The sequence below is a fragment of the Sus scrofa genome, chromosome 11, assembly GCF_054392235.1.
Source record: "Sus scrofa isolate SSC_HxYL_T2T_F1_AM1 chromosome 11, Sscrofa_HxYL_maternal_Yorkshire_Landrace_v2.0, whole genome shotgun sequence".
NCBI classification, from domain to species: Eukaryota; Metazoa; Chordata; class Mammalia; order Artiodactyla; family Suidae; genus Sus; species Sus scrofa.
The window spans coordinates 38,688,538-38,713,887 of NC_139393.1; positions in this window are offsets into that span (position 1 = coordinate 38,688,538).

Here is a 25,350-nt window from a genome sequence, read left to right on the forward strand (position 1 = left end):
AAGCCGCCTTGGGGCTGAGCTTTGTTCCCCGAGCACAGTTTCCCTTTGCAGAGTGCAGCTCCTAGGAGCGCGTTTTGTGCCGTTTCGCAGCTAGGCCCTAGGTGGGTCCGTCCCTAGCTGGCTATGGGTGGGTTGCCAGGGCCAGTGCACACAGGGCTTCTTCCTGCCAAATCAGCCTTATCCGCGAAGGAGAACACGTTTGGAGTTGGTTTCAAGGTGCGGAGACCACCAACCAAGCAGCAGTGCCCACGGAGCCAGAGGCAGCCCAGACCCTCCTGGGCCCTATGGGGAGCCTAGGGCTAGGTGAGAACTAGGCAAGCGCTGCGATCCTGAGCCAAGCCGCCTTGGGGCTGAGCTTTGTTCCCCGAGCTCAGTTTCCCTTTGCAGAGTGCAGCTCCTAGGAGCGTGTTTTGTGCCGTTTCGCAGCTAGGCCCTAGGTGGGTCCGTCCCTAGCTGGCTATGGGTGGGTTGCCAGGGCCAGTGCACACAGGGCTTCTTCCTGCCAAATCAGCCTTCTCCGCGAAGGAGAACACGTTTGGAGTTGGTTTCAAGGTGCGGAGACCACCAACCAAGCAGCAGTGCCCACGGAGCCAGAGGCAGCCCAGACCCTCCTTGGCCCTATGGGGAGCCTAGGGCTAGGTGAGAACTAGGCAAGCGCTGCGATCCTGAGCCAAGCCGCCTTGGGGCTGAGCTTTGTTCCCCGAGCACAGTTTCCCTTTGCAGAGTGCAGCTCCTAGGAGCGCGTTTTGTGCCGTTTCGCAGCTAGGCCCTAGGTGGGTCCCTCCCTAGCTGGCTATGGGTGGGTTGCTAGGGCCAGTGCACACAGGGCTTCTTCCTGCCAAATCAGCCTTCTCCGCGAAGGAGAACACGTTTGGAGTTGGTTTCAAGCTGCGGAGACCACCAGCCAAGCAGCAGTGCCCACGGAGCCAGAGGCAGCCCAGACCCTCCTTGACCCTATGGGGAGCCTAGGGCTAGGTGAGAACTAGGCAAGCGCTGCGATCCTGAGCCAAGCCGCCTTGGGGCTGAGGTTTGTTCACCGAGCACAGTTTCCCTTTGCAGAGTGCAGCTCCTAGGAGCGCGTTTTGTGCCGTTTCGCAGCTAGGCCCTAGGTGGGTCCGTCCCTAGCTGGCTATGGGTGGGTTGCCAGGGCCAGTGCACACAGGGCTTCTTCCTGCCAAATCAGCCTTCTCCGCGAAGGAGAACACGTTTGGAGTTGGTTTCAAGGTGCGGAGACCACCAACCAAGCAGCAGTGCCCACGGAGCCAGAGGCAGCCCAGACCCTCCTGGGCCCTATGGGGAGCCTAGGGCTAGGTGAGAACTAGGCAAGCGCTGCGATCCTGAGCCAAGCCGCCTTGGGGCTGAGCTTTGTTCCCCGAGCTCAGTTTCCCTTTGCAGAGTGCAGCTCCTAGGAGCGCGTTTTGTGCCGTTTGGCAGCTAGGCCCTAGGTGGGTCCGTCCCTAGCTGGCTATGGGTGGGTTGCCAGGGCCAGTGCACACAGGGCTTCTTCCTGCCAAATCAGCCTTCTCCGCGAAGGAGAACACGTTTGGAGTTGGTTTCACGGTGCGGAGACCACCAGCCAAGCAGCAGTGCCCACGGAGCCAGAGGCAGCCCAGACCCTCCTTGGACCTATGGGGAGCCTAGGGCTAGGTGAGAACTAGGCAAGCGCTGCGATCCTGAGCCAAGCCGCCTTGGGGCTGAGCTTTGTTCCCCGAGCACAGTTTCCCTTTGCAGAGTGCAGCTCCTAGGAGCGCGTTCTGTGCCGTTTCGCAGCTAGGCCCTAGGTGGGTCCGTCCCTAGCTGGCTATGGGTGGGTTGCCAGGGCCAGTGCACACAGGGCTTCTTCCTGCCAAATCAGCCTTCTCCGCGAAGGAGAACACGTTTGGAGTTGGCTTCAAGGTGCGGAGACCACCAGCCAAGCAGCAGTGCCCATGGAGCCAGAGGCAGCCCAGACCCTCCTTGGCCCTATGGGGAGCCTAGGGCTAGGTGAGAACTAGGCAAGCGCTGCGATCCTGAGCCAAGCCGCCTTGGGGCTGAGCTTTGTTCCCCGAGCACACTTTCCCTTTGCAGAGTGCAGCTCCTAGGAGCGCGTTTTGTGCCGTTTCGCAGCTAGGCCCTAAGTGGGTCCGTCCCTAGCTGGCTGTGGGTGGGTTGCCAGGGCCAGTGCACACAGGGCTTCTTCCTGCCAAATCAGCCTTCTCCGCGAAGGAGAACACGTTTGGAGTTGGTTTCAAGCTGCAGAGACCACCAACCAAGCAGCAGTGCCCACGGAGCCAGAGGCAGCCCAGACCCTCCTTGGCCCAATGGGGCGCCTAGGGCTAGGTGAGAACTAGGCAAGCGCTGCGATCCTGAGCCAAGCCGCCTTGGGGCTGAGCTTTGTTCCCCGAGCTCAGTTTCCCTTTGCAGAGTGCAGCTCCTAGGAGCGCGTTTTGTGCCGTTTCGCAGCTAGGCCCTAGGTGGGTCCCTCCCTAGCTGGCTATGGGTGGGTTGCCAGGGCCAGTGCACACAGGGCTTCTTCCTGCCAAATCAGCCTTCTCCGCGAAGGAGAACACGTTTGGAGTTGGTTTCAAGGTGCGGAGACCACCAGCCAAGCAGCAGTGCCCACGGAGCCAGAGGCAGCCCAGACCCTCCTTGGCCCTATGGGGAGCCTAGGGCTAGGTGAGAACTAGGCAAGCGCTGCGATCCTGAGCCAAGCCGCCTTGGGGCTGAGCTTTGTTCCCCGAGCTCAGTTTCCCTTTGCAGAGTGCAGCTCCTACGAGCGCGTTCTGTGCCGTTTCGCAGCTAGGCCCTAGGTGGGTCCCTCCCTAGCTGGCTATGGGTGGGTTGCCAGGGCCAGTGCACACAGGGCTTCTTCCTGCCAAATCAGCCTTCTCCGCGAAGGAGAACACGGTTGGAGTTGGTTTCAAGGTGCGGAGACCACCAGCCAAGCAGCAGTGCCCACGGAGCCAGAGGCAGCCCAGACCCTCCTTGGCCCTATGGGGAGCCTAGGGCTAGGTGAGAACTAGGCAAGCGCTGCGATCCTGAGCCAAGCCGCCTTGGGGCTGAGCTTTGTTCCCCGAGCACAGTTTCCCTTTGCAGAGTGCAGCTCCTAGGAGCGCGTTTTGTGCCGTTTCGCAGCTAGGCCCTAGGTGGGTCCCTCCCTAGCTGGCTATGGGTGGGTTGCTAGGGCCAGTGCACACAGGGCTTCTTCCTGCCAAATCAGCCTTCTCCGCGAAGGAGAACACGTTTGGAGTTGGTTTCAAGCTGCGGAGACCACCAGCCAAGCAGCAGTGCCCACGGAGCCAGAGGCAGCCCAGACCCTCCTGGGCCCTATGGGGAGCCTAGGGCTAGGTGAGAACTAGGCAAGCGCTGCGATCCTGAGCCAAGCCGCCTTGGGGCTGAGCTTTGTTCCCCGAGCACAGTTTCCCTTTGCAGAGTGCAGCTCCTAGGAGCGCGTTCTGTGCCGTTTCGCAGCTAGGCCCTAGGTGGGTCCCTCCCTAGCTGGCTATGGGTGGGTTGCCAGGGCCAGTGCACACAGGGCTTCTTCCTGCCAAATCAGCCTTCTCCGCGAAGGAGAACAGGTTTGGAGTTGGCTTCAAGGTGCGGAGACCACCAGCCAAGCAGCAGTGCCCATGGAGCCAGAGGCAGCCCAGACCCTCCTTGGCCCTATGGGGAGCCTAGGGCTAGGTGAGAACTAGGCAAGCGCTGCGATCCTGAGCCAAGCCGCCTTGGGGCTGAGCTTTGTTCCCCGAGCACAGTTTCCCTTTGCAGAGTGCAGCTCCTAGGAGCGCGTTTTGTGCCGTTTCGCAGCTAGGCCCTAGGTGGGTCCGTCCCTAGCTGGCTGTGGGTGGGTTGCCAGGGCCAGTGCACACAGGGCTTCTTCCTGCCAAATCAGCCTTCTCCGCGAAGGAGAACACGTTTGGAGTTGGTTTCAAGCCGCAGAGACCACCAACCAAGCAGCAGTGCCCACGGAGCCAGAGGCAGCCCAGACCCTCCTTGGCCCTATGGGGCGCCTAGGGCTAGGTGAGAACTAGGCAAGCGCTGCGATCCTGAGCCAAGCCGCCTTGGGGCTGAGCTTTGTTCCCCGAGCTCAGTTTCCCTTTGCAGAGTGCAGCTCCTAGGAGCGCGTTTTGTGCCGTTTCGCAGCTAGGCCCTAGGTGGGTCCCTCCCTAGCTGGCTATGGGTGGGTTGCCAGGGCCAGTGCACACAGGGCTTCTTCCTGCCAAATCAGCCTTCTCCGCGAAGGAGAACACGTTTGGAGTTGGTTTCAAGGTGCGGAGACCACCAGCCAAGCAGCAGTGCCCACGGAGCCAGAGGCAGCCCAGACCCTCCTTGGCCCTATGGGGAGCCTAGGGCTAGGTGAGAACTAGGCAAGCGCTGCGATCCTGAGCCAAGCCGCCTTGGGGCTGAGCTTTGTTCCCCGAGCTCAGTTTCCCTTTGCAGAGTGCAGCTCCTAGGAGCGCGTTCTGTGCCGTTTCGCAGCTAGGCCCTAGGTGGGTCCCTCCCTAGCTGGCTATGGGTGGGTTGCCAGGGCCAGTGCACACAGGGCTTCTTCCTGCCAAATCAGCCTTCTCCGCGAAGGAGAACACGTTTGGAGTTTGCTTCAAGGTGCGGAGACCACCAGCCAAGCAGCAGTGCCCATGGAGCCAGAGGCAGCCCAGACCCTCCTTGGCCCTATGGGGAGCCTAGGGCTAGGTGAGAACTAGGCAAGCGCTGCGATCCTGAGCCAAGCCGCCTTGGGGCTGAGCTTTGTTCCCCGAGCACAGTTTCCCTTTGCAGAGTGCAGCTCCTAGGAGCGCGTTTTGTGCCGTTTCGCAGCTAGGCCCTAGGTGGGTCCATCCCTAGCTGGCTATGGGTGGGTTGCTAGGGCCAGTGCACACAGGGCTTCTTCCTGCCAAATCAGCCTTCTCCGCGAAGGAGAACACGTTTGCAGTTGGTTTCAAGCTGCGGAGACCACCAGCCAAGCAGCAGTGCCCACGGAGCCAGAGGCAGCCCAGACCCTCCTTGACCCTATGGGGAGCCTAGGGCTAGGTGAGAACTAGGCAAGCGCTGCGATCCTGAGCCAAGCCGCCTTGGGGCTGAGGTTTGTTCCCCGAGCACAGTTTCCCTTTGCAGAGTGCAGCTCCTAGGAGCGCGTTTTGTGCCGTTTCGCAGCTAGGCCCTAGGTGGGTCCGTCCCTAGCTGGCTATGGGTGGGTTGCCAGGGCCAGTGCACACAGGGCTTCTTCCTGCCAAATCAGCCTTCTCCGCGAAGGAGAACACGTTTGGAGTTGGTTTCAAGGTGCGGAGACCACCAACCAAGCAGCAGTGCCCACGGAGCCAGAGGCAGCCCAGACCCTCCTGGGCACTATGGGGAGCCTAGGGCTAGGTGAGAACTAGGCAAGCGCTGCGATCCTGAGCCAAGCCGCCTTGGGGCTGAGCTTTGTTCCCCGAGCTCAGTTTCCCTTTGCAGAGTGCAGCTCCTAGGAGCGCGTTTTGTGCCGTTTCGCAGCTAGGCCCTAGGTGGGTCCGTCCCTAGCTGGCTATGGGTGGGTTGCCAGGGCCAGTGCACACAGGGCTTCTTCCTGCCAAATCAGCCTTTTCCGCGAAGGAGAACACGTTTGGAGTTGGTTTCACGGTGCGGAGACCACCAGCCAAGCAGCAGTGCCCACGGAGCCAGAGGCAGCCCAGACCCTCCTTGGCCCTATGGGGAGCCTAGGGCTAGGTGAGAACTAGGCAAGCGCTGCGATCCTGAGCCAAGCCGCCTTGGGGCTGAGCTTTGTTCCCCGAGCACAGTTTCCCTTTGCAGAGTGCAGCTCCTAGGAGCGCGTTTTGTGCCGTTTCGCAGCTAGGCCCTAGGTGGGTCCCTCCCTAGCTGGCTATGGGTGGGTTGCCAGGGCCAGTGCACACAGGGCTTCTTCCTGCCAAATCAGCCTTCTCCGCGAAGGAGAACACGTTTGGAGTTGGTTTCACGGTGCGGAGACCACCAGCCAAGCAGCAGTGCCCACGGAGCCAGAGGCAGCCCAGACCCTCCTTGGCCCTATGGGGAGCCTAGGGCTAGGTGAGAAGTAGGCAAGCGCTGCGATCCTGAGCCAAGCCGCCTTGGGGCTGAGCTTTGTTCCCCGAGCACAGTTTCCCTTTGCAGAGTGCAGCTCCTAGGAGCGCGTTTTGTGCCGTTTCGCAGCTAGGCCCTAGGTGGGTCCCTCCCTAGCTGGCTATGGGTGGGTTGCCAGGGCCAGTGCACACAGGGCTTCTTCCTGCCAAATCAGCCTTCTCCGCGAAGGAGAACACGTTTGGAGTTGGCTTCAAGGTGCGGAGACCACCAGCCAAGCAGCAGTGCCCATGGAGCCAGAGGCAGCCCAGACCCTCCTTGGCCCTATGGGGAGCCTAGGGCTAGGTGAGAACTAGGCAAGCGCTGCGATCCTGAGCCAAGCCGCCTTGGGGCTGAGCTTTGTTCCCCGAGCACAGTTTCCCTTTGCAGAGTGCAGCTCCTAGGAGCGCGTTTTGTGCCGTTTCGCACCTAGGCCCTAGGTGGGTCCGTCCCTAGCTGGCTGTGGGTGGGTTGCCAGGGCCAGTGCACACAGGGCTTCTTCCTGCCAAATCAGCCTTCTCCGCGAAGGAGAACACGTTTGGAGTTGGTTTCAAGCTGCAGAGACCACCAACCAAGCAGCAGTGCCCACGGAGCCAGAGGCAGCCCAGACCCTCCTTGGCCCTATGGGGAGCCTAGGGCTAGGTGAGAACTAGGCAAGCGCTGCGATCCTGAGCCAAGCCGCCTTGGGGCTGAGCTTTGTTCCCCGAGCTCAGTTTCACTTTGCAGAGTGCAGCTCCTACGAGCGCGTTCTGTGCCGTTTCGCAGCTAGGCCCTAGGTGGGTCCGTCCCTAGCTGGCTATGGGTGGGTTGCCAGGGCCAGTGCACACAGGGCTTCTTCCTGCCAAATCAGCCTTCTCCGCGAAGGAGAACACGTTTGGAGTTGGTTTCAAGGTGCGGAGACCACCAGCCAAGCAGCAGTGCCCACGGAGCCAGAGGCAGCCCAGACCCTCCTTGGCCCTATGGGGAGCCTAGGGCTAGGTGAGAACTAGGCAAGCGCTGCGATCCTGAGCCAAGCCGCCTTGGGGCTGAGCTTTGTTCCCCGAGCACAGTTTCCCTTTGCAGAGTGCAGCTCCTAGGAGCGCGTTTTGTGCCGTTTCGCAGCTAGGCCCTAGGTGGGTCCGTCCCTAGCTGGCTGTGGGTGGGTTGCCAGGGCCAGTGCACACAGGGCTTCTTCCTGCCAAATCAGCCTTCTCCACGAAGGAGAACACGTTTGGAGTTGGTTTCAAGCTGCGGAGACCACCAACCAAGCAGCAGTGCCCACGGAGCCAGAGGCAGCCCAGACCCTCCTTGACCCTATGGGGAGCCTAGGGCTAGGTGAGAACTAGGCAAGCGCTGCGATCCTGAGCCAAGCCGCCTTGGGGCTGAGGTTTGTTCCCCGAGCACAGTTTCCCTTTGCAGAGTGCAGCTCCTAGGAGCGCGTTTTGTGCCGTTTCGCAGCTAGGCCCTAGGTGGGTCCCTCCCTAGCTGGCTATGGGTGGGTTGCCAGGGCCAGTGCACACAGGGCTTCTTCCTGCCAAATCAGCCTTCTCCGCGAAGGAGAACACGTTTGGAGTTGGTTTCAAGGTGCGGAGACCACCAGCCAAGCAGCAGTGCCCACGGAGCCAGAGGCAGCCCAGACCCTCCTTGGCCCTATGGGGAGCCTAGGGCTAGGTGAGAACTAGGCAAGCGCTGCGATCCTGAGCCAAGCCGCCTTGGGGCTGAGCTTTGTTCCCCGAGCTCAGTTTCCCTTTGCAGAGTGCAGCTCCTAGGAGCGCGTTCTGTGCCGTTTCGCAGCTAGGCCCTAGGTGGGTCCCTCCCTAGCTGGCTATGGGTGGGTTGCCAGGGCCAGTGCACACAGGGCTTCTTCCTGCCAAATCAGCCTTCTCCGCGAAGGAGAACACGTTTGGAGTTTGCTTCAAGGTGCGGAGACCACCAGCCAAGCAGCAGTGCCCATGGAGCCAGAGGCAACCCAGACCCTCCTTGGCCCTATGGGGAGCCTAGGGCTAGGTGAGAACTAGGCAAGCGCTGCGATCCTGAGCCAAGCCGCCTTGGGGCTGAGCTTTGTTCCCCGAGCACAGTTTCCCTTTGCAGAGTGCAGCTCCTAGGAGCGCGTTTTGTGCCGTTTCGCAGCTAGGCCCTAGGTGGGTCCATCCCTAGCTGGCTATGGGTGGGTTGCTAGGGCCAGTGCACACAGGGCTTCTTCCTGCCAAATCAGCCTTCTCCGCGAAGGAGAACACGTTTGCAGTTGGTTTCAAGCTGCGGAGACCACCAGCCAAGCAGCAGTGCCCACGGAGCCAGAGGCAGCCCAGACCCTCCTTGACCCTATGGGGAGCCTAGGGCTAGGTGAGAACTAGGCAAGCGCTGCGATCCTGAGCCAAGCCGCCTTGGGGCTGAGCTTTGTTCCCCGAGCACAGTTTCCCTTTGCAGAGTGCAGCTCCTAGGAGCGCGTTTTGTGCCGTTTCGCAGCTAGGCCCTAGGTGGGTCCGTCCCTAGCTGGCTATGGGTGGGTTGCCAGGGCCAGTGCACACAGGGCTTCTTCCTGCCAAATCAGCCTTCTCCGCGAAGGAGAACACGTTTGGAGTTGGTTTCAAGGTGCGGAGACCACCAACCAAGCAGCAGTGCCCACGGAGCCAGAGGCAGCCCAGACCCTCCTGGGCACTATGGGGAGCCTAGGGCTAGGTGAGAACTAGGCAAGCGCTGCGATCCTGAGCCAAGCCGCCTTGGGGCTGAGCTTTGTTCCCCGAGCTCAGTTTCCCTTTGCAGAGTGCAGCTCCTAGGAGCGCGTTTTGTGCCGTTTCGCAGCTAGGCCCTAGGTGGGTCCGTCCCTAGCTGGCTATGGGTGGGTTGCCAGGGCCAGTGCACACAGGGCTTCTTCCTGCCAAATCAGCCTTTTCCGCGAAGGAGAACACGTTTGGAGTTGGTTTCACGGTGCGGAGACCACCAGCCAAGCAGCAGTGCCCACGGAGCCAGAGGCAGCCCAGACCCTCCTTGGCCCTATGGGGAGCCTAGGGCTAGGTGAGAACTAGGCAAGCGCTGCGATCCTGAGCCAAGCCGCCTTGGGGCTGAGCTTTGTTCCCCGAGCACAGTTTCCCTTTGCAGAGTGCAGCTCCTAGGAGCGCGTTTTGTGCCGTTTCGCAGCTAGGCCCTAGGTGGGTCCCTCCCTAGCTGGCTATGGGTGGGTTGCCAGGGCCAGTGCACACAGGGCTTCTTCCTGCCAAATCAGCCTTCTCCGCGAAGGAGAACACGTTTGGAGTTGGTTTCACGGTGCGGAGACCACCAGCCAAGCAGCAGTGCCCACGGAGCCAGAGGCAGCCCAGACCCTCCTTGGCCCTATGGGGAGCCTAGGGCTAGGTGAGAAGTAGGCAAGCGCTGCGATCCTGAGCCAAGCCGCCTTGGGGCTGAGCTTTGTTCCCCGAGCACAGTTTCCCTTTGCAGAGTGCAGCTCCTAGGAGCGCGTTTTGTGCCGTTTCGCAGCTAGGCCCTAGGTGGGTCCCTCCCTAGCTGGCTATGGGTGGGTTGCCAGGGCCAGTGCACACAGGGCTTCTTCCTGCCAAATCAGCCTTCTCCGCGAAGGAGAACACGTTTGGAGTTGGCTTCAAGGTGCGGAGACCACCAGCCAAGCAGCAGTGCCATTGGAGCCAGAGGCAGCCCAGACCCTCCTTGGCCCTATGGGGAGCCTAGGGCTAGGTGAGAACTAGGCAAGCGCTGCGATCCTGAGCCAAGCCGCCTTGGGGCTGAGCTTTGTTCCCCGAGCACAGTTTCCCTTTGCAGAGTGCAGCTCCTAGGAGCGCGTTTTGTGCCGTTTCGCACCTAGGCCCTAGGTGGGTCCGTCCCTAGCTGGCTGTGGGTGGGTTGCCAGGGCCAGTGCACACAGGGCTTCTTCCTGCCAAATCAGCCTTCTCCGCGAAGGAGAACACGTTTGGAGTTGGTTTCAAGCTGCAGAGACCACCAACCAAGCAGCAGTGCCCACGGAGCCAGAGGCAGCCCAGACCCTCCTTGGCCCTATGGGGAGCCTAGGGCTAGGTGAGAACTAGGCAAGCGCTGCGATCCTGAGCCAAGCCGCCTTGGGGCTGAGCTTTGTTCCCCGAGCTCAGTTTCACTTTGCAGAGTGCAGCTCCTACGAGCGCGTTCTGTGCCGTTTCGCAGCTAGGCCCTAGGTGGGTCCGTCCCTAGCTGGCTATGGGTGGGTTGCCAGGGCCAGTGCACACAGGGCTTCTTCCTGCCAAATCAGCCTTCTCCGCGAAGGAGAACACGTTTGGAGTTGGTTTCAAGGTGCGGAGACCACCAGCCAAGCAGCAGTGCCCACGGAGCCAGAGGCAGCCCAGACCCTCCTTGGCCCTATGGGGAGCCTAGGGCTAGGTGAGAACTAGGCAAGCGCTGCGATCCTGAGCCAAGCCGCCTTGGGGCTGAGCTTTGTTCCCCGAGCACAGTTTCCCTTTGCAGAGTGCAGCTCCTAGGAGCGCGTTTTGTGCCGTTTCGCAGCTAGGCCCTAGGTGGGTCCGTCCCTAGCTGGCTGTGGGTGGGTTGCCAGGGCCAGTGCACACAGGGCTTCTTCCTGCCAAATCAGCCTTCTCCACGAAGGAGAACACGTTTGGAGTTGGTTTCAAGCTGCGGAGACCACCAACCAAGCAGCAGTGCCCACGGAGCCAGAGGCAGCCCAGACCCTCCTTGACCCTATGGGGAGCCTAGGGCTAGGTGAGAACTAGGCAAGCGCTGCGATCCTGAGCCAAGCCGCCTTGGGGCTGAGGTTTGTTCCCCGAGCACAGTTTCCCTTTGCAGAGTGCAGCTCCTAGGAGCGCGTTTTGTGCCGTTTCGCAGCTAGGCCCTAGGTGGGTCCCTCCCTAGCTGGCTATGGGTGGGTTGCCAGGGCCAGTGCACACAGGGCTTCTTCCTGCCAAATCAGCCTTCTCCGCGAAGGAGAACACGTTTGGAGTTGGTTTCAAGCTGCGGAGACCACCAGCCAAGCAGCAGTGCCCACGGAGCCAGAGGCAGCCCAGACCCTCCTGGGCCCTATGGGGAGCCTAGGGCTAGGTGAGAACTAGGCAAGCGCTGCGATCCTGAGCCAAGCCGCCTTGGGGCTGAGCTTTGTTCCCCGAGCTCAGTTTCCCTTTGCAGAGTGCAGCTCCTAGGAGCGCGTTTTGTGCCCTTTCGCAGCTAGGCCCTAGGTGGGTCCGTCCCTAGCTGGCTATGGGTGGGTTGCCAGGGCCAGTGCACACAGGGCTTCTTCCTGCCAAATCAGCCTTCTCCGCGAAGGAGAACACGTTTGGAGTTGGTTTCAAGGTGCGGAGACCACCAGCCAAGCAGCAGTGCCCACGGAGCCAGAGGCAGCCCAGACCCTCCTTGGCCCTATGGGGAGCCTAGGGCTAGGTGAGAACTAGGCAAGCGCTGCGATCCTGAGCCAAGCCGCCTTGGGGCTGAGCTTTGTTCCCCGAGCACAGTTTCCCTTTGCAGAGTGCAGCTCCTAGGAGCGCGTTTTGTGCCGTTTCGCAGCTAGGCCCTAGGTGGGTCCCTCCCTAGCTGGCTATGGGTGGGTTGCCAGGGCCAGTGCACACAGGGCTTCTTCCTGCCAAATCAGCCTTCTCCGCGAAGGAGAACACGTTTGGAGTTGGTTTCAAGGTGCGGAGACCACCAGCCAAGCAGCAGTGCCCACGGAGCCAGAGGCAGCCCAGACCCTCCTTGGCCCTATGGGGAGCCTAGGGCTAGGTGAGAAGTAGGCAAGCGCTGCGATCCTGAGCCAAGCCGCCTTGGGGCTGAGCTTTGTTCCCCGAGCACAGTTTCCCTTTGCAGAGTGCAGCTCCTAGGAGCGCGTTTTGTGCCGTTTCGCAGCTAGGCCCTAGGTGGGTCCCTCCCTAGCTGGCTATGGGTGGGTTGCCAGGGCCAGTGCACACAGGGCTTCTTCCTGCCAAATCAGCCTTCTCCGCGAAGGAGAACACGTTTGGAGTTGGTTTCAAGGTGCGGAGACCACCAGCCAAGCAGCAGTGCCCACGGAGCCAGAGGCAGCCCAGACCCTCCTTGGCCCTATGGGGAGCCTAGGGCTAGGTGAGAACTAGGCAAGCGCTGCGATCCTGAGCCAAGCCGCCTTGGGGCTGAGCTTTGTTCCCCGAGCTCAGTTTCCCTTTGCAGAGTGCAGCTCCTAGGAGCGCGTTTTGTGCCGTTTCGCAGCTAGGCCCTAGGTGGGTCCCTCCCTAGCTGGCTATGGGTGGGTTGCCAGGGCCAATGCACACAGGGCTTCTACCTGCCAAATCAGCCTTCTCCGCGAAGGAGAACACGTTTGGAGTTGGTTTCAAGCTGCGGAGACCACCAACCAAGCAGCAGTGCCCCCGGAGCCAGAGGCAGCCCAGACCCTCCTTGGCCCTATGGGGAGCCTAGGGCTAGGTGAGAACTAGGCAAGCGCTGCGATCCTGAGCCAAGCCGCCTTGGGGCTGAGCTTTGTTCCCCGAGCTCAGTTTCCCTTTGCAGAGTGCAGCTCCTAGGAGCGCGTTTTGTGCCGTTTCGCAGCTAGGCCCTAGGTGGGTCCCTCCCTAGCTGGCTATGGGTGGGTTGCCAGGGCCAATGCACACAGGGCTTCTACCTGCCAAATCAGCCTTCTCCGCGAAGGAGAACACGTTTGGAGTTGGTTTCAAGGTGCGGAGACCACCAACCAAGCAGCAGTGCCCACGGAGCCAGAGGCAGCCCAGACCCTCCTTGGCCCTATGGGGAGCCTAGGGCTAGGTGAGAACTAGGCAAGCGCTGCGATCCTGAGCCAAGCCGCCTTGGGGCTGAGCTTTGTTCCCCGAGCACAGTTTCCCTTTGCAGAGTGCAGCTCCTAGGAGCGCGTTCTGTGCCGTTTCGCAGCTAGGCCCTAGGTGGGTCCGTCCCTAGCTGGCTGTGGGTGGGTTGCCAGGGCCACTGCACACAGGGCTTCTTCCTGCCAAATCAGCCTTCTCCGCGAAGGAGAACACGTTTGGAGTTGGTTTCAAGCTGCGGAGACCACCAGCCAAGCAGCAGTGCCCACGTAGCCAGAGGCAGCCCAGACCCTCCTTGACCCTATGGGGAGCCTAGGGCTAGGTGAGAACTAGGCAAGCGCTGCGATCCTGAGCCAAGCCGCCTTGGGGCTGAGGTTTGTTCCCCGAGCACAGTTTCCCTTTGCAGAGTGCAGCTCCTAGGAGCGCGTTTTGTGCCGTTTCGCAGCTAGGCCCTAGGTGGGTCCGTCCCTAGCTGGCTATGGGTGGGTTGCCAGGGCCAGTGCACACAGGGCTTCTTCCTGCCAAATCAGCCTTCTCCGCGAAGGAGAACACGTTTGGAGTTGGTTTCAAGGTGCGGAGACCACCAACCAAGCAGCAGTGCCCACGGAGCCAGAGGCAGCCCAGACCCTCCTGGGCCCTATGGGGAGCCTAGGGCTAGGTGAGAACTAGGCAAGCGCTGCGATCCTGAGCCAAGCCGCCTTGGGGCTGAGCTTTGTTCCCCGAGCTCAGTTTCCCTTTGCAGAGTGCAGCTCCTAGGAGCGCGTTTTGTGCCGTTTCGCAGCTAGGCCCTAGGTGGGTCCCTCCCTAGCTGGCTATGGGTGGGTTGCCAGGGCCAGTGCACACAGGGCTTCTTCCTGCCAAATCAGCCTTCTCCGCGAAGGAGAACACGTTTGGAGTTGGTTTCAAGGTGCGGAGACCACCAGCCAAGCAGCAGTGCCCACGGAGCCAGAGGCAGCCCAGACCCTCCTTGGCCCTATGGGGAGCCTAGGGCTAGGTGAGAAGTAGGCAAGCGCTGCGATCCAGAGCCAAGCCGCCTTGGGGCTGAGCTTTGTTCCCCGAGCACAGTTTCCCTTTGCAGAGTGCAGCTCCTAGGAGCGCGTTTTGTGCCGTTTCGCAGCTAGGCCCTAGGTGGGTCCCTCCCTAGCTGGCTATGGGTGGGTTGCCAGGGCCAGTGCACACAGGGCTTCTTCCTGCCAAATCAGCCTTCTCCGCGAAGGAGAACACGTTTGGAGTTGGTTTCAAGGTGCGGAGACCACCAGCCAAGCAGCAGTGCCCACGGAGCCAGAGGCAGCCCAGACCCTCCTTGGCCCTATGGGGAGCCTAGGGCTAGGTGAGAACTAGGCAAGCGCTGCGATCCTGAGCCAAGCCGCATTGGGGCTGAGCTTTGTTCCCCGAGCTCAGTTTCCCTTTGCAGAGTGCAGCTCCTAGGAGCGCGTTCTGTGCCGTTTCGCAGCTAGGCCCTAGGTGGGTCCCTCCCTAGCTGGCTATGGGTGGGTTGCCAGGGCCAATGCACACAGGGCTTCTACCTGCCAAATCAGCCTTCTCCGCGAAGGAGAACACGTTTGGAGTTGGTTTCAAGGTGCGGAGACCACCAACCAAGCAGCAGTGCCCACGGAGCCAGAGGCAGCCCAGACCCTCCTTGGCCCTATGGGGAGCCTAGGGCTAGGTGAGAACTAGGCAAGCGCTGCGATCCTGAGCCAAGCCGCCTTGGGGCTGAGGTTTGTTCCCCGAGCACAGTTTCCCTTTGCAGAGTGCAGCTCCTAGGAGCGCGTTCTGTGCCGTTTCGCAGCTAGGCCCTAGGTGGATCCCTCCCTAGCTGGCTATGGGTGGGTTGCCAGGGCCAATGCACACAGGGCTTCTTCCTGCCAAATCAGCCTTCTCCGCGAAGGAGAACACGTTTGGAGTTGGTTTCACGGTGCGGAGACCACCAGCCAAGCAGCAGTGCCCACGGAGCCAGAGGCAGCCCAGACCCTCCTTGGCCCTATGGGGAGCCTAGGGCTAGGTGAGAACTAGGCAAGCGCTGCGATCCTGAGCCAAGCCGCCTTGGGGCTGAGCTTTGTTCCCCGAGCACAGTTTCCCTTTGCAGAGTGCAGCTCCTAGGAGCGCGTTTTGTGCCGTTTCGCAGCTAGGCCCTAGGTGGGTCCGTCCCTAGCTGGCTATGGGTGGGTTGCCAGGGCCAGTGCACACAGGGCTTCTTCCTGCCAAATCAGCCTTCTCCGCGAAGGAGAACACGATTGGAGTTGGTTTCAAGCTGCGGAGACCACCAACCAAGCAGCAGTGCCCACGGAGCCAGAGGCAGCCCAGACCCTCCTTGGCCCTATGGGGAGCCTAGGGCTAGGTGAGAACTAGGCAAGCGCTGCGATCCTGAGCCAAGCCGCCTTGGGGCTGAGCTTTATTCCCCGAGCTCAGTTTCCCTTTGCAGAGTGCAGCTCCTAGGAGCTCGTTCTGTGCCGTTTCGCAGCTAGGCCCTAGGTGGGTCCGTCCCTAGCTGGCTATGGGTGGGTTGCCAGGGCCAGTGCACACAGGGCTTCTTCCTGCCAAATCAGCCTTCTCCGCGAAGGAGAACACGTTTGGAGTTGGTTTCACGGTGCGGAGACCACCAGCCAAGCAGCAGTGCCCACGGAGCCAGAGGCAGCCCAGACCCTCCTTGGCCCTATGGGGAGCCTAGGGCTAGGTGAGAACTAGGCAAGCGCTGCGATCCTGAGCCAAGCCGCCTTGGGGCTGAGCTTTGTTCCCCGAGCACAGTTTCCCTTTGCAGAGTGCAGCTCCTAGGAGCGCGTTTTGTGCCGTTTCGCAGCTAGGCCCTAGGTGGGTCCGTCCCTAGCTGGCTATGGGTGGGTTGCCAGGGCCAGTGCACACAGGGCTTCTTCCTGCCAAATCAGCCTTCTCCGCGAAGGAGAACACGATTGGAGTTGGTTTCAAGCTGCGGAGACCACCAACCAAGCAGCAGTGCCCACGGAGCCAGAGGCAGCCCAGACCCTCCTTGGCCCTATGGGGAGCCTAGGGCTAGGTGAGAACTAGGCAAGCGCTGCGATCCTGAGCCAAGCCGCCTTGGGGCTGAGCTTTATTCCCCGAGCTCAGTTTCCCTTTGCAGAGTGCAGCTCCTAGGAGCGCGTTCTGTGCCGTTTCGCAGCTAGGCCCTAGGTGGGTCCGTCCCTAGCTGGCTATGGGTGGGTTGCCAGGGCCAGTGCACACAGGGCTTCTTCCTGCCAAATCAGCCTTCTCCGCGAAGGAGAACACGTTTGGAGTTGGTTTCACGGTGCGGAGACCACCAGCCAAGCAGCAGTGCCCACGGAGCCAGAGGCAGCCCAGACCCTCCTTGGCCCTATGGGGAGCCTAGGGCTAGGTGAGAACTAGGCAAGCGCTGCGATCCTGAGCCAAGCCGCCTTGGGGCTGAGCTTTGTTCCCCGAGCACAGTTTCCCTTTGCAGAGTGCAGCTCCTAGGAGCGCGTTTTGTGCCGTTTCGCAGCTAGGCCCTAGGTGGGTCCCTCCCTAGCTGGCTATGGGTGGGTTGCCAGGGCCAGTGCACACAGGGCTTCTTCCTGCCAAATCAGCCTTCTCCGCGAAGGAGAACACGTTTGGAGTTGGTTTCACGGTGCGGAGACCACCAACCAAGCAGCAGTGCCCACGGAGCCAGAGGCAGCCCAGACCCTCCTTGGCCCTAAGGGGAGCCTAGGGCTAGGTGAGAACTAGGCAAGCGCTGCGATCCTGAGCCAAGCCGCCTTGGGGCTGAGCTTTGTTCCCCGAGCTCAGTTTCCCTTTGCAGAGTGCAGCTCCTAGGAGCGCGTTTTGTGCCGTTTCGCAGCTAGGCCCTAGGTGGGTCCGTCCCTAGCTGGCTATGGGTGGGTTGCCAGGGCCAGTGCACACAGGGCTTCTTCCTGCCAAATCAGCCTTCTCCGCGAAGGAGAACACGTTTGGAGTTGGTTTCAAGGTGCGGAGACCACCAGCCAAGCAGCAGTGCCCACGGAGCCAGAGGCAGCCCAGACCCTCCTTGGCCCTATGGGGAGCCTAGGGCTAGGTGAGAACTAGGCAAGCGCTGCGATCCTGAGCCAAGCCGCCTTGGGGCTGAGCTTTGTTCCCCGAGCTCAGTTTCCCTTTGCAGAGTGCAGCTCCTAGGAGCGCGTTTTGTGCCGTTTCGCAGCTAGGCCCTAGGTGGGTCCCTCCCTAGCTGGCTATGGGTGGGTTGCCAGGGCCAGTGCACACAGGGCTTCTACCTGCCAAATCAGCCTTCTCCGCGAAGGAGAACACGTTTGGAGTTGGTTTCAAGCTGCGGAGACCACCAACCAAGCAGCAGTGCCCACGGAGCCAGAGGCAGCCCAGACCCTCCTTGGCCCTATGGGGAGCCTAGGGCTAGGTGAGAACTAGGCAAGCGCTGCGATCCTGAGCCAAGCCGCCTTGGGGCTGAGGTTTGTTCCCCGAGCACAGTTTCCCTTTGCAGAGTGCAGCTCCTAGGAGCGCGTTTTGTGCCGTTTCGCAGCTAGGCCCTAGGTGGGTCCGTCCCTAGCTGGCTATGGGTGGGTTGCCAGGGCCAGTGCACACAGGGCTTCTTCCTGCCAAATCAGCCTTCTCCGCGAAGGAGAACACGTTTGGAGTTGGTTTCAAGCTGCGGAGACCACCAGCCAAGCAGCAGTGCCCACGGAGCCAGAGGCAGCCCAGACCCTCCTTGACCCTATGGGGAGCCTAGGGCTAGGTGAGAACTAGGCAAGCGCTGCGATCCTGAGCCAAGCCGCCTTGGGGCTGAGGTTTGTTCCCCGAGCACAGTTTCCCTTTGCAGAGTGCAGCTCCTAGGAGCGCGTTTTGTGCCGTTTCGCAGCTAGGCCCTAGGTGGGTCCGTCCCTAGCTGGCTATGGGTGGGTTGCCAGGGCCAGTGCACACAGGGCTTCTTCCTGCCAAATCAGCCTTCTCCGCGAAGGAGAACACGTTTGGAGTTGGTTTCACGGTGCGGAGACCACCAACCAAGCAGCAGTGCCCACGGAGCCAGAGGCAGCCCAGACCCTCCTTGGCCCTATGGGGAGCCTAGGGCTAGGTGAGAACTAGGCAAGCGCTGCGATCCTGAGCCAAGCCGCCTTGGGGCTGAGCTTTGTTCCCCGAGCTCAGTTTCCCTTTGCAGAGTGCAGCTCCTAGGAGCGCGTTTTGTGCCGTTTCGCAGCTAGGCCCTAGGTGGGTCCCTCCCTAGCTGGCTATGGGTGGGTTGCCAGGGCCAGTGCACACAGGGCTTCTTCCTGCCAAATCAGCCTTCTCCGCGAAGGAGAACACGTTTGGAGTTGGTTTCACGGTGCGGAGACCACCAGCCAAGCAGCAGTGCCCACGGAGCCAGAGGCAGCCCAGACCCTCCTTGGCCCTATGGGGAGCCTAGGGCTAGGTGAGAACTAGGCAAGCGCTGCGATCCTGAGCCAAGCCGCCTTGGGGCTGAGCTTTGTTCCCCGAGCACAGTTTCCCTTTGCAGAGTGCAGCTCCTAGGAGCGCGTTTTGTGCCGTTTCGCAGCTAGGCCCTAGGTGGGTCCCTCCCTAGCTGGCTATGGGTGGGTTGCCAGGGCCAGTGCACACAGGGCTTCTTCCTGCCAAATCAGCCTTCTCCGCGAAGGAGAACACGTTTGGAGTTGGTTTCAAGGTGCGGAGACCACCAGCCAAGCAGCAGTGCCCACGGAGCCAGAGGCAGCCCAGACCCTCCTTGGCCCTATGGGGAGCCTAGGGCTAGGTGAGAAGTAGGCAAGCGCTGCGATCCAGAGCCAAGCCGCCTTGGGGCTGAGCTTTGTTCCCCGAGCACAGTTTCCCTTTGCAGAGTGCAGCTCCTAGGAGCGCGTTTTGTGCCGTTTCGCAGCTAGGCCCTAGGTGGGTCCCTCCCTAGCTGGCTATGGGTGGGTTGCCAGGGCCAGTGCACACAGGGCTTCTTCCTGCCAAATCAGCCTTCTCCGCGAAGGAGAACACGTTTGGAGTTGGTTTCAAGGTGCGGAGACCACCAGCCAAGCAGCAGTGCCCACGGAGCCAGAGGCAGCCCAGACCCTCCTTGGCCCTATGGGGAGCCTAGGGCTAGGTGAGAAGTAGGCAAGCGCTGCGATCCAGAGCCAAGCCGCCTTGGGGCTGAGCTTTGTTCCCCGAGCTCAGTTTCCCTTTGCAGAGTGCAGCTCCTAGGAGCGCGTTTTGTGCCGTTTCGCAGCTAGGCCCTAGGTGGGTCTGTCCCTAGCTGGCTATGGGTGGGTTGCCAGGGCCAGTGCACACAGGGCTTCTTCCTGCCAAATCAGCCTTCTCCGAGAAGGAGAACACGTTTGGAGTTGGTTTCACGGTGCGGAGACCACCAGCCAAGCAGCAGTGCCCACGGAGCCAGAGGCAGCCCAGACCCTCCTTGGCCCTATGGGGAGCCTAGGGCTAGGTGAGAACTAGGCAAGCGCTGCGATCCTGAGCCAAGCCGCCTTGGGGCTGAGCTTTGTTCCCCGAGCACAGTTTCCCTTTGCAGAGTGCAGCTCCTAGGAGCGCGTTTTGTGCCGTTTCGCAGCTAGGCCCTAGGTGGGTCCCTCCCTAGCTGGCTATGGGTGGGTTGCCAGGGCCAGTGCACACAGGGCTTCTTCCTGCCAAATCAGCCTTCTCCGCGAAGGAGAACACGTTTGGAGTTGGTTTCAAGGTGCGGAGACCACCAGCCAAGCAGCAGTGCCCACGGAGCCAGAGGCAGCCCAGACCCTCCTTGGCCCTATGGGGAGCCTAGGGCTAGGTGAGAAGTAGGCAAGCGCTGCGATCCAGAGCCAAGCCGCCTTGGGGCTGAGCTTTGTTCCCCGAGCACAGTTTCCCTTTGCAGAGTGCAGCTCCTAGGAGCGCGTTTTGTGCCGTTTCGCAGCTAGGCCCTAGGTGGGTCCCTCCCTAGCTGGCTATGGGTGGGTTGCCAGGGCCAGTGCACACAGGGCTTCTTCCTGCCAAATCAGCCTTCTCCGCGAAGGAGAACACGTTTGGAGTTGGTTTCAAGGTGCGGAGACCACCAGCCAAGCAGCAGTGCCCACGGAGCCAGAGGCAGCCCAGACCCTCCTTGGCCCTATGGGGAGCCTAGGGCTAGGTGAGAACTAGGCAAGCGCTGCGATCCTGAGCCAAGCCGCCTTGGGGCTGAGCTTTGTTCCCCGAGCTCAGTTTCCCTTTGCAGAGTGCAGCTCCTAGGAGCGCGTTTTGTGCCCTTTCGCAGCTAGGCCCTAGGTGGGTCCCTCCCTAGCTGGCTATGGGTGGGTTGCCAGGGCCAATGCACACAGGGCTTCTACCTGCCAAATCAGCCTTCTCCGCGAAGGAGAACACGTTTGGAGTTGGTTTCAAGCTGCGGAGACCACCAACCAAGCAGCAGTGCCCACGGAGCCAGAGGCAGCCCAGACCCTCCTTGGCCCTATGGGGAGCCTAGGGCTAGGTGAGAACTAGGCAAGCGCTGCGATCCTGAGCCAAGCCGCCTTGGGGCTGAGGTTTGTTCCCCGAGCACAGTTTCCCTTTGCAGAGTGCAGCTCCTAGGAGTGCGATCTGTGCCGTTTCGCAGCTAGGCCCTAGGTGGGTCCCGCCCTAGCTGGCTATGGGTGGGTTGCCAGGGCCAATGCACACAGGGCTTCTTCCTGCCAAATCAGCCTTCTCCGCGAAGGAGAACACGTTTGGAGTTGGTTTCACGGTGCGGAGACCACCAGCCAAGCAGCAGTGCCCACGGAGCCAGAGGCAGCCCAGACCCTCCTTGGCCCTATGGGGAGCCTAGGGCTAGGTGAGAACTAGGCAAGCGCTGCGATCCTGAGCCAAGCCGCCTTGGGGCTGAGCTTTGTTCCCCGAGCACAGTTTCCCTTTGCAGAGTGCAGCTCCTAGGAGCGCGTTTTGTGCCGTTTCGCAGCTAGGCCCTAGGTGGGTCCGTCCCTAGCTGGCTATGGGTGGGTTGCCAGGGCCAGTGCACACAGGGCTTCTTCCTGCCAAATCAGCCTTCTCCGCGAAGGAGAACACGTTTGGAGTTGGTTTCACGGTGCGGAGACCACCAACCAAGCAGCAGTGCCCACGGAGCCAGAGGCAGCCCAGACCCTCCTTGGCCCTATGGGGAGCCTAGGGCTAGGTGAGAACTAGGCAAGCGCTGCGATCCTGAGCCAGGCCGCCTTGGGGCTGAGCTTTGTTCCCCGAGCTCAGTTTCCCTTTGCAGAGTGCAGCTCCTAGGAGCGCGTTCTGTGCCGTTTCGCAGCTAGGCCCTAGGTGGGTCCGTCCCTAGCTGGCTATGGGTGGGTTGCCAGGGCCAGTGCACACAGGGCTTCTTCCTGCCAAATCAGCCTTCTCCGCGAAGGAGAACACGTTTGGAGTTGGTTTCACGGTGCGGAGACCACCAGCCAAGCAGCAGTGCCCACGGAGCCAGAGGCAGCCCAGACCCTCCTTGGCCCTATGGGGAGCCTAGGGCTAGGTGAGAACTAGGCAAGCGCTGCGATCCTGAGCCAAGCCGCCTTGGGGCTGAGCATTGTTCCCCGAGCACAGTTTCCCTTTGCAGAGTGCAGCTCCTAGGAGCGCGTTTTGTGCCGATTCGCAGCTAGGCCCTAGGTGGGTCCCTCCCTAGCTGGCTATGGGTGGGTTGCCAGGGCCAGTGCACACAGGGCTTCTTCCTGCCAAATCAGCCTTCTCCACGAAGGAGAACACGTTTGGAGTTGGTTTCAAGCTGCGGAGACCACCAGCCAAGCAGCAGTGCCCACGGAGCCAGAGGCAGCCCAGACCCTCCTTGGCCCTATGGGGAGCCTAGGGCTAGGTGAGAACTAGGCAAGCGCTGCGATCCTGAGCCAAGCCGCCTTGGGGCTGAGCTTTATTCCCCGAGCTCAGTTTCCCTTTGCAGAGTGCAGCTCCTAGGAGCTCGTTCTGTGCCGTTTCGCAGCTAGGCCCTAGGTGGGTCCGTCCCTAGCTGGCTATGGGTGGGTTGCCAGGGCCAGTGCACACAGGGCTTCTTCCTGCCAAATCAGCCTTCTCCGCGAAGGAGAACACGTTTGGAGTTGGGTTCACGGTGCGGAGACCACCAGCCAAGCAGCAGTGCCCACGGAGCCAGAGGCAGCCCAGACCCTCCTTGGCCCTATGGGGAGCCTAGGGCTAGGTGAGAACTAGGCAAGCGCTGCGATCCTGAGCCAAGCCGCCTTGGGGCTGAGCTTTGTTCCCCGAGCACAGTTTCCCTTTGCAGAGTGCAGCTCCTAGGAGCGCGTTTTGTGCCGTTTCGCAGCTAGGCCCTAGGTGGGTCCGTCCCTAGCTGGCTATGGGTGGGTGGCCAGGGCCAGTGCACACAGGGCTTCTTCCTGCCAAATCAGCCTTCTCCGCGAAGGAGAACACGATTGGAGTTGGTTTCAAGCTGCGGAGACCACCAACCAAGCAGCAGTGCCCACGGAGCCAGAGGCAGCCCAGACCCTCCTTGGCCCTATGGGGAGCCTAGGGCTAGGTGAGAACTAGGCAAGCGCTGCGATCCTGAGCCAAGCCGCCTTGGGGCTGAGCTTTATTCCCCGAGCTCAGTTTCCCTTTGCAGAGTGCAGCTCCTAGGAGCGCGTTCTGTGCCGTTTCGCAGCTAGGCCCTAGGTGGGTCCGTCCCTAGCTGGCTATGGGTGGGTTGCCAGGGCCAGTGCACACAGGGCTTCTTCCTGCCAAATCAGCCTTCTCCGCGAAGGAGAACACGTTTGGAGTTGGTTTCACGGTGCGGAGACCACCAGCCAAGCAGCAGTGCCCACGGAGCCAGAGGCAGCCCAGACCCTCCTTGGCCCTATGGGGAGCCTAGGGCTAGGTGAGAACTAGGCAAGCGCTGCGATCCTGAGCCAAGCCGCCTTGGGGCTGAGCTTTGTTCCCCGAGCACAGTTTCCCTTTGCAGAGTGCAGCTCCTAGGAGCGCGTTTTGTGCCGTTTCGCAGCTAGGCCCTAGGTGGGTCCCTCCCTAGCTGGCTATGGGTGGGTTGCCAGGGCCAGTGCACACAGGGCTTCTTCCTGCCAAATCAGCCTTCTCCGCGAAGGAGAACACGTTTGGAGTTGGTTTCACGGTGCGGAGACCACCAACCAAGCAGCAGTGCCCACGGAGCCAGAGGCAGCCCAGACCCTCCTTGGCCCTAAGGGGAGCCTAGGGCTAGGTGAGAACTAGGCAAGCGCTGCGATCCTGAGCCAAGCCGCCTTGGGGCTGAGCTTTGTTCCCCGAGCTCAGTTTCCCTTTGCAGAGTGCAGCTCCTAGGAGCGCGTTTTGTGCCGTTTCGCAGCTAGGCCCTAGGTGGGTCCGTCCCTAGCTGGCTATGGGTGGGTTGCCAGGGCCAGTGCACACAGGGCTTCTTCCTGCCAAATCAGCCTTCTCCGCGAAGGAGAACACGTTTGGAGTTGGTTTCAAGGTGCGGAGACCACCAGCCAAGCAGCAGTGCCCACGGAGCCAGAGGCAGCCCAGACCCTCCTTGGCCCTATGGGGAGCCTAGGGCTAGGTGAGAACTAGGCAAGCGCTGCGATCCTGAGCCAAGCCGCCTTGGGGCTGAGCTTTGTTCCCCGAGCTCAGTTTCCCTTTGCAGAGTGCAGCTCCTAGGAGCGCGTTTTGTGCCGTTTCGCAGCTAGGCCCTAGGTGGGTCCCTCCCTAGCTGGCTATGGGTGGGTTGCCAGGGCCAGTGCACACAGGGCTTCTACCTGCCAAATCAGCCTTCTCCGCGAAGGAGAACACGTTTGGAGTTGGTTTCAAGGTGCGGAGACCACCAACCAAGCAGCAGTGCCCACGGAGCCAGAGGCAGCCCAGACCCTCCTTGGCCCTATGGGGAGCCTAGGGCTAGGTGAGAACTAGGCAAGCGCTGCGATCCTGAGCCAGGCCGCCTTGGGGCTGAGCTTTGTTCCCCGAGCTCAGTTTCCCTTTGCAGAGTGCAGCTCCTAGGAGCGCGTTCTGTGCCGTTTCGCAGCTAGGCCCTAGGTGGGTCCGTCCCTAGCTGGCTATGGGTGGGTTGCCAGGGCCAGTGCACACAGGGCTTCTTCCTGCCAAATCAGCCTTCTCCGCGAAGGAGAACACGTTTGGAGTTGGTTTCACGGTGCGGAGACCACCAGCCAAGCAGCAGTGCCCACGGAGCCAGAGGCAGCCCAGACCCTCCTTGGCCCTATGGGGAGCCTAGGGCTAGGTGAGAACTAGGCAAGCGCTGCGATCCTGAGCCAAGCCGCCTTGGGGCTGAGCATTGTTCCCCGAGCACAGTTTCCCTTTGCAGAGTGCAGCTCCTAGGAGCGCGTTTTGTGCCGATTCGCAGCTAGGCCCTAGGTGGGTCCCTCCCTAGCTGGCTATGGGTGGGTTGCCAGGGCCAGTGCACACAGGGCTTCTTCCTGCCAAATCAGCCTTCTCCACGAAGGAGAACACGTTTGGAGTTGGTTTCAAGCTGCGGAGACCACCAGCCAAGCAGCAGTGCCCACGGAGCCAGAGGCAGCCCAGACCCTCCTTGGCCCTATGGGGAGCCTAGGGCTAGGTGAGAACTAGGCAAGCGCTGCGATCCTGAGCCAAGCCGCCTTGGGGCTGAGCTTTATTCCCCGAGCTCAGTTTCCCTTTGCAGAGTGCAGCTCCTAGGAGCTCGTTCTGTGCCGTTTCGCAGCTAGGCCCTAGGTGGGTCCGTCCCTAGCTGGCTATGGGTGGGTTGCCAGGGCCAGTGCACACAGGGCTTCTTCCTGCCAAATCAGCCTTCTCCGCGAAGGAGAACACGTTTGGAGTTGGGTTCACGGTGCGGAGACCACCAGCCAAGCAGCAGTGCCCACGGAGCCAGAGGCAGCCCAGACCCTCCTTGGCCCTATGGGGAGCCTAGGGCTAGGTGAGAACTAGGCAAGCGCTGCGATCCTGAGCCAAGCCGCCTTGGGGCTGAGCTTTGTTCCCCGAGCACAGTTTCCCTTTGCAGAGTGCAGCTCCTAGGAGCGCGTTTTGTGCCGTTTCGCAGCTAGGCCCTAGGTGGGTCCGTCCCTAGCTGGCTATGGGTGGGTGGCCAGGGCCAGTGCACACAGGGCTTCTTCCTGCCAAATCAGCCTTCTCCGCGAAGGAGAACACGATTGGAGTTGGTTTCAAGCTGCGGAGACCACCAACCAAGCAGCAGTGCCCACGGAGCCAGAGGCAGCCCAGACCCTCCTTGGCCCTATGGGGAGCCTAGGGCTAGGTGAGAACTAGGCAAGCGCTGCGATCCTGAGCCAAGCCGCCTTGGGGCTGAGCTTTATTCCCCGAGCTCAGTTTCCCTTTGCAGAGTGCAGCTCCTAGGAGCGCGTTCTGTGCCGTTTCGCAGCTAGGCCCTAGGTGGGTCCGTCCCTAGCTGGCTATGGGTGGGTTGCCAGGGCCAGTGCACACAGGGCTTCTTCCTGCCAAATCAGCCTTCTCCGCGAAGGAGAACACGTTTGGAGTTGGTTTCACGGTGCGGAGACCACCAGCCAAGCAGCAGTGCCCACGGAGCCAGAGGCAGCCCAGACCCTCCTTGGCCCTATGGGGAGCCTAGGGCTAGGTGAGAACTAGGCAAGCGCTGCGATCCTGAGCCAAGCCGCCTTGGGGCTGAGCTTTGTTCCCCGAGCACAGTTTCCCTTTGCAGAGTGCAGCTCCTAGGAGCGCGTTTTGTGCCGTTTCGCAGCTAGGCCCTAGGTGGGTCCCTCCCTAGCTGGCTATGGGTGGGTTGCCAGGGCCAGTGCAC